Source organism: Marmota flaviventris, chromosome 1 (assembly GCF_047511675.1).
Source record: "Marmota flaviventris isolate mMarFla1 chromosome 1, mMarFla1.hap1, whole genome shotgun sequence".
Lineage (NCBI taxonomy): Eukaryota > Metazoa > Chordata > Mammalia > Rodentia > Sciuridae > Marmota > Marmota flaviventris.
Window position 1 is genome coordinate 20,070,486 of NC_092498.1, and position 7,103 is coordinate 20,077,588.

A 7,103-nucleotide genomic window follows, 5' to 3' on the forward strand; every position below is an offset into this window, starting at 1 on the left:
GAATGGTTGCCTTGGGTAACCAGCTCCGCCCTCATGTCACCTCCCCTGGTGCAGTGTGTATTAGCTGCCGCTAGTAGAGCATCTTTATCTGTCTATTCTTGGTGTCATGCTGAGACTTTTCCTGCTTAAACCACTACCCAAAGGCAGGCTTCAAGGGAACCAAAGACAGGAGCAAAAAGAAAGTTTGGCCTGCCTTAAAAGAAACGAGGCCCAGAATTAAGAAGAGTCATAATGATTCCTTTGACACACAGAATTATTTATATCTTTTAAGATACAGTGAAGATCCTGTGAACCAAAGAGGGTGGCAGCAGTTATACCCCTGCATCCTAAAAAAAAAAAAAAAATCTTTGTCACATTCACAAGTCATGTCATTGCTGTGCTAGTTGCTTTCCTTCCGGAGGATGGCCTCATCCTCCAAAGAGGATGATTAGACCTACACTTTTCCTTATAAACTACAGGGTGGGGAGGGGCAGCAAAGATTTTCTGTGTTCAGCCTCTGAGCCCTTCATCGATGTTACATCTTCAGAACAAAGATCGGGGTTGGGGGTGGCAGCTGAGTTTGTACAGCAGCCAAAAGACATTAGTGCGTATTCAGACTTGGAGCTGTGTAAATAGCAAACGTCGCTCCCAGCCTTGCCAGCTATTTGAACAGAGAGCTACGGAGGAAAGGGAAAGTTTGTGAATAAAATGTTTTGCCAAACTGAATGAGTCTTTTTACCGTCAGTTATTGTAAAGGGCCTTTTTTTTTTTTTAACCTTCTGAAACAACTCATCAGACATTTGGTTTTTATCTTGGATTGTATGAGCATTGTTTCTTAATAAAAGTGCTACATTTCCTGCAGGTGTTTCCAATCACCATTACTTTTCAAGGGCCCACAGACGCTTTCAAGGACTCTCCAGCTTTTACCTTGTAAGGTGGTGGCAGAATTTTTACTGTGAGCCATTGTCAACAGCCTGTCTTCCTAAGGCATTGTGGCACAGCTGGATTGATAAGAGGTCACTTCTCCAGCTGCACTTCTGTTTCTGCTTCAGAAATTTCAAGTAGATCAGTCTACTTTTTTGGATTTCTAGAGGTTCACAGTAGTAAGTTTCTTGTGGCCGGTCTCTCCAAACTGCTTTGTGTGAGTAGGCCTGTAGGTTGACTTTTACAGTGCAGCAATGGCCAGCTCTATTTTAATATGCCACTATTGCACACAAAAGCCACTCTTAAAGCAGTTTTCCACACCATTTATTTTTAATTATGGTTTACTATAGCCTCCATGTACAGAACAGGAAGAGAGAAAAATAAATGAAACATTTGGCACTAGCTGTAGCAAAATTAAAATTCATCTCCTTAAGAATTGCAACACACTTATCAGAGGGACAGGGCTGGATGTTCCTAAGCAGCTCAGAGCCTGTAATTGCAAGGTGGAATGGTCTCCAATTCTTGAGTCAGACCTAGTGCATGTTGGACTTTAAAATGTTACAGATTGCAAGCCTGAAGAAAAGTGAGAGGCCAAGTTATGGCTGAGTTCAACTCTTTAGCAAATTGTATAATCTCATCAGTGGAGCAGTGATCTGGTACCTGCAATAAAATACGATTGCAGATAATGCAGCAATATATCCACCCAAGATACCTTTCTTTAATAAAAGCTATAAAATGTTGGTGAGTATCAGCAAAGATCCGATTTCTTTGTACTCTTATCTTCAAGCACCCATCAAAAATGAGTACAGATCAGTAACTTGAATATGTGTGCACGTCAAAATTTTTCTTTTAAAAAGGAAAAATAAACATCTGGCTATGCAAATATTTGTTAATAATCAAAGCTTTTCAGTGATGTTCTTTATCTTAAAATTAATAAAATCGTCTCATTAAAATTAAGTTATTTTAATGTCTAGTTGTTTCTTAATCAGCACTTTAAGGATCTGGCATATGGCTCCATTATTACATATGACTCCATGATGCACAAATGCATTCTGAAGCTAAATAAGCTTATGATTATAATTACTGGAATTTATTATTTCCTGTAATAGCTCTGAATGGAGCTTACAGCATGAACACACTCCTTTCATGAAGGTTGTACATCTGTATTCATTTTCCAGAATCTTTACCATTGTTAAAATAATCTGGTTCATTCCAGAATTGAATGAAATGATACAGTAATAATAGTAAATATACATTTACTGTGTGCAAGGCGTTTCACTTAATATTAACTTATTTCACCCTTCAAATCCTTGATGTAAGGGAATTATCCTGTTTTATAGATGAGACTGAACACAGAGGAGATACCTAACTTGCTCAGTGGCTCATAAATGCTAGTGCTGGGATTTGAACCTTCAAAGATGATTCCAGAATTTGTAATCACTGCATGATGCTACCCCTAAAATCTCCTTAATGACACTATGCCATCTTCCTTTCCTTTTCCCTGTGTGGTGTAGGTGTATGCCGAATGCCATTATGAAGTCTTGGATGTATCTTCTTACCATATTGTTTCCGAAGAGCTAGTGAAGAAAAAAAAACCCAGAAAATTGGTAGCAAAACGACTCAGAACTAGTTGTGGCTCTTAGATGTTCACATCAGAATGTGAACATTACGCCTGGTAACTGGAGCATGGCTTTCAGGTTAATCAACAATATCAAATGTACAGTATGGAAAGAAGTAATTACATCCCAAAGCCTTTATCAATGATTTGCTTAAGTAGCTGTAATTTACAGCATGTTTAATGTATGTCTTTACTGTTTTTGTAGTTACGTCTCCAAGTTCTGTCCCAGAAAACATTTAAATTCTGTTCTCTCATCTACTTGGATAAATGCCATCTCTAAATTATACTTTGATAATAAACCTTCAATGTTATGCAAGGATACATCCTTGCGGTGATTCACTATCTTCGGCACAAATGGGGTTTAATGCATTATCCATTATTCACTAGATTGCCTAATATCCTCCATTCAAACAAGAGTCAATGTTATAGTACTGCTCAAATTTTAGTTCTAGAATGTCTCTGCAGATGTGTTTGCATATGTAATCTTGTCACAAAATGAAAACTGTTGACCCTTTTATACAAATTTTATTGGGATTATGTTGAACTGCATGTAGTGGAAACCCAAGCTTAGTCACTTAACCTAGTAGTTTATTTTTCACAGGAGGAAGGCAGATTGTTCAGCCACTCAAGGAAGTTGTCAAGGAAAACAAGTGGAAGCTATTATAAAATGGCACACCTGCAAAAGGCCTCATGTGTGCCCGCTAGTGCCAGGGGAGCAGTCAGATGGCTTCTGCTTCATTTTTGGCTTCCAAATCTCACGAGTACCTGCCATTAGAGGAATCTATCCCAGAACTCTGCTGGTAAAGATTATGGGCAATGTGGATTCCATTTCCAGACCTCTGGTATAGGGAAGATGGGGAAAGAGGTCTGGACCATCAACAGGCTTGCCCCTATGGCTGGGCTATTGGACAATAATATTTAACTTCCAAGCAAAAAGCTGAAGTTAAAAGCAGCATGCTTCTACTTAACAGGATACTATAGTTTGAGTGGGTCCCCCCAAAAGTTAATCGGTCCCTGGTGTAGCAATGTTGAGGTGGTGGAACCTTTAAAATGTGGGGCCTTTTGGGAGGTGCTTAGGTCATTGTGGGTGCCACACTCAGAAGGGATTAGTGAAGTTTTCACTAATTAGTTTCCCAGTTTCTAACCTCTAAAATTAGAAAAAAAAAAAAAAAGAGCAAGCCTGGCCTTTGAATCTTTCTGGCTTCCTGTCTCACCTTATGATCCCTTCTGCATGTGGCCAGTTCCATTTGTTTCTCCTCCATATTATGACACAGCCACCAGAGCCTTGCCAGGACACTGGCACCTTACTGTTGAACCTCCAGAATTATGAGCCACATAAACCTCTTTCCCTTACAAAGTACCAATTTTCAGGTATTTGTTGTAGCAACAGAAAACAGACTAATACATATGATTTGACTATTCCTTTGACTAATGAAAGTGCTATTGTTCTTTCCCTAGAGACCCAATGTCCCTTAGGTCACCATATCCAGCTCTAATTCAGTTGCAACCCTTTTGATTTCCTAAAACCTAAAGCCAAAAATTTAAAAAGTTAAGCACACTTCTTATATAAAATAGAAAGGGGGGATTTGTTGCTGATAATAAAGTCAATTTGCTAAAGTTAAAGTACTAATAAATTCATAACACAAGGAATAAATATGCAGAGTCATTATAGTCCTCATTTCAGCAACTGTTCTTGAGGCCATTGTTAGTATTTATAATGCTCTTACTCCACTTCTCATTCTGTGTTCCCTTATCCTGCCACTCCAGGTGGGCATGGGTCTTGACCTTGTGGAATGACCCAAACCTTCATGCCTGGTGAGTCTAATCCTCTTCCTCTTCCTAGAGGTATTGTCTTCATTGACTTTTGCCTCTAGATATGTAAGTACTGAGAAAGGTACCTGGGGTAGCCTCAATCAAATAGTACTTATCCTCAGAACGTAGCAGGAATCCTGTTTTCCCTTGAGAGCCAGGATCAATTCCCTAGCAGTGACCATAATTTTTCTCTTTTCCTGTTGTGTCAGTGGCATAGAAGGCAGATGAGACCAGATGATAGTCTCAATTCCCTTCTCAAACGAACCCTCACTGCATTCCTGGGTGATGGATGGTGTTCCTCCCTTGAGAATTGAAGTTTCTAGACAATCAGCAATTCAAGCTGTGGACATGAGAAATAATAGTTTTTCACCTGAGTTACTGGGGGTAGCAGCAAGAAGCCACTTGACTCCTACCTCCTAATTTTTGGACCCCGTTTTCTCTGTAGGGTGGAAAGTTCCTATCTTTCTGCTGCTGTTGTAGCCATATTTTGTAAGGCAGCAAATTTTCATTGACCTTAAGGTTCACCTACATTCAGAAAGAACCTGGCAAACCAGGATACGTCAACTTTTTGTCAACTTACCAGCATATTTTTTTTTCTCTGACTGCTACATGAACAAGGCCTCAGGTGTTTGTTACTGGTTTAATACAACCTGAATGGCGTAATGAGATCTGGCTTAGTTTAATCCTTCTATAATGTCTTCCTTAAACACTGCTTTCATACATGCAAATGGAACACACATACATTAGCAGTGTTTCTGCTGCAAATCCTGAAAGCTATATTTTTTCTCTTGCTTGCTTTCTTTTGTGGGCCCATCTTATGTGTGTTAAATCTAGGAAAAGATGTTAGTGAAAGGAGAAAAACAGGTGGGGAAGAAAGAGATGAAAACACTCTCTGACAGTTCACTCCTGTTTTGCAGCTGTGAGAGCCGCGGGTTGGAATGTGTTACCGCTCTCACCAGGCTAATTAATTCTCTCTTTTTAAAAGAGCCACGTCTCCTTCCTTCAATCAGTGTCAACAGCCAATTACAATCTTTCATCACCCAAAGTGTAATAATGCAAATGTTATCAAGAAAGAAAACAGTTGGACTGACAAGATTAGCAATTCGCTCCTTCTTTCTTAATCTTGTAATCGCATGGTATGCAGCAGTTCACAATAATACACGCCCAAGTTTGCTGGTAAATTACTCTAGAAAGGCCTAGTGTAAATTCCCCATTGTGTCATGGCTACGCTTGGTGCAGAAGCGCATGTCTTCTTGTAGGAGACACGGGATGAATTAAGATCACCTCCTCAGAGAGTTTTCTCCTCCTCCATTACCCACTGCAGAAGGTTATTAATTATGTAAAGCGAGGCATACTTGGAGAATACATAACCGTGGCTGGCTTTTCAGGGCAACAAAAATCCGAGACAGCTGACAGTGACAGAAGGTATTTCGCCAGTGCTAAGATTAACACTTTGCTGTCATCTGCTGCAAGACAAAAAGCTTCTTGTCTTATGGGGGTCAAGTATTTGTTGATATCACTTGGAATTTGTCCCTAAAGTCTTCTGGAAGCCCAACTTTGTTATGAGTAGTCAAGAATCACACCCCCCCACCACCACCACCACTCCTGAGGGTGTGAGTGTTTGGGTATGCCTTGCCGACCACAAACTGGATTGTGATGGAAATGACACATATAATTGATATTGATATAGAGAAATTGATTTAAAGAACTGCTTCCTAGCCCATATTCTGCCAGGCTAGTGGAGCTCTCAAGCTCCATCTTGGCACAGCCCCTTTATCTCCCTGGGCTGGAACAAAAACCCAGGAGGCTTGTGAGATTTTTAGAAAATGAATGAGGGGTTCTGAATTTCTGCCTGTTCTTAGTTACTGGGCCCCACTGGACCCTGCAGCTCCAGTGCCTGTCCCTGAAACACTGCCTTGACTTCCCCCTGGGTTCAAACCCTGCAGAAAAAAGCACCAGACTGACCAGAGTGGGGCAGTCAAAGCCAGGCAAAGAGCTTTGAGGGAAGAAAAAGGATGGGAAGGCAGAGACCTTGTTCTGCCGTGGGCAGGAAAGGAGCTGGCGCCTGGTTCAGAGCTCCGTCCACCTGGTATTACTGTCCTAGTTTCCAAGAAGAGTTACCACCACTGCCACCGCCACCACCTCCTCTGTGAAGGAGATGGTGCTGCGCTTGCCCATGTGACCTGTGGGCTCCCCTGCCTCTGCTGCTGCACCTGCACCCATTCCTTGACTCAAGACTCTAAAGGAGAATTTCTTCTCCGTGGGTGGCCTCAGACTTTCAGTCAATCTTGAAGTTCTTATCAGAGAGCAAGCACATTTCTTTCAGAACCTTCCATCAAGGAACCTGGAACACATCCCCAGTTTCCTACAGTCTCCTTCGTCATTTCTGCCAGGGCATCTCTAGGAAGCCACTCAAGGTGGAAACTGCTACAAGTCCTCCCATTGGGTGCACCTGTACCCATTCCTTGACTCGTGATCCTGTAAGGGAATACCACAGCAAGGCAGGACTATCGGGCTCTGCAGTAGCCTCCGCTGGAGTTGCACATGGTCAACAGAGGAACAGACCTTGGCAGACAGTAGCTAATGTGGCAAAATAAAATACAAAAATTTCTTAATGAAAAAGTGTCCCCAAATCCCCAAATCATCCTTAAGTAGCCTAAATGTACTCATGGCAGGTACTTTATGAGAGATATTACTGAGCTCATTAAGCTTCCTGCTGTGTGTTTGACAATCTCCTGCCAAGGCAGAATGAAACAAAACCAATCCACAC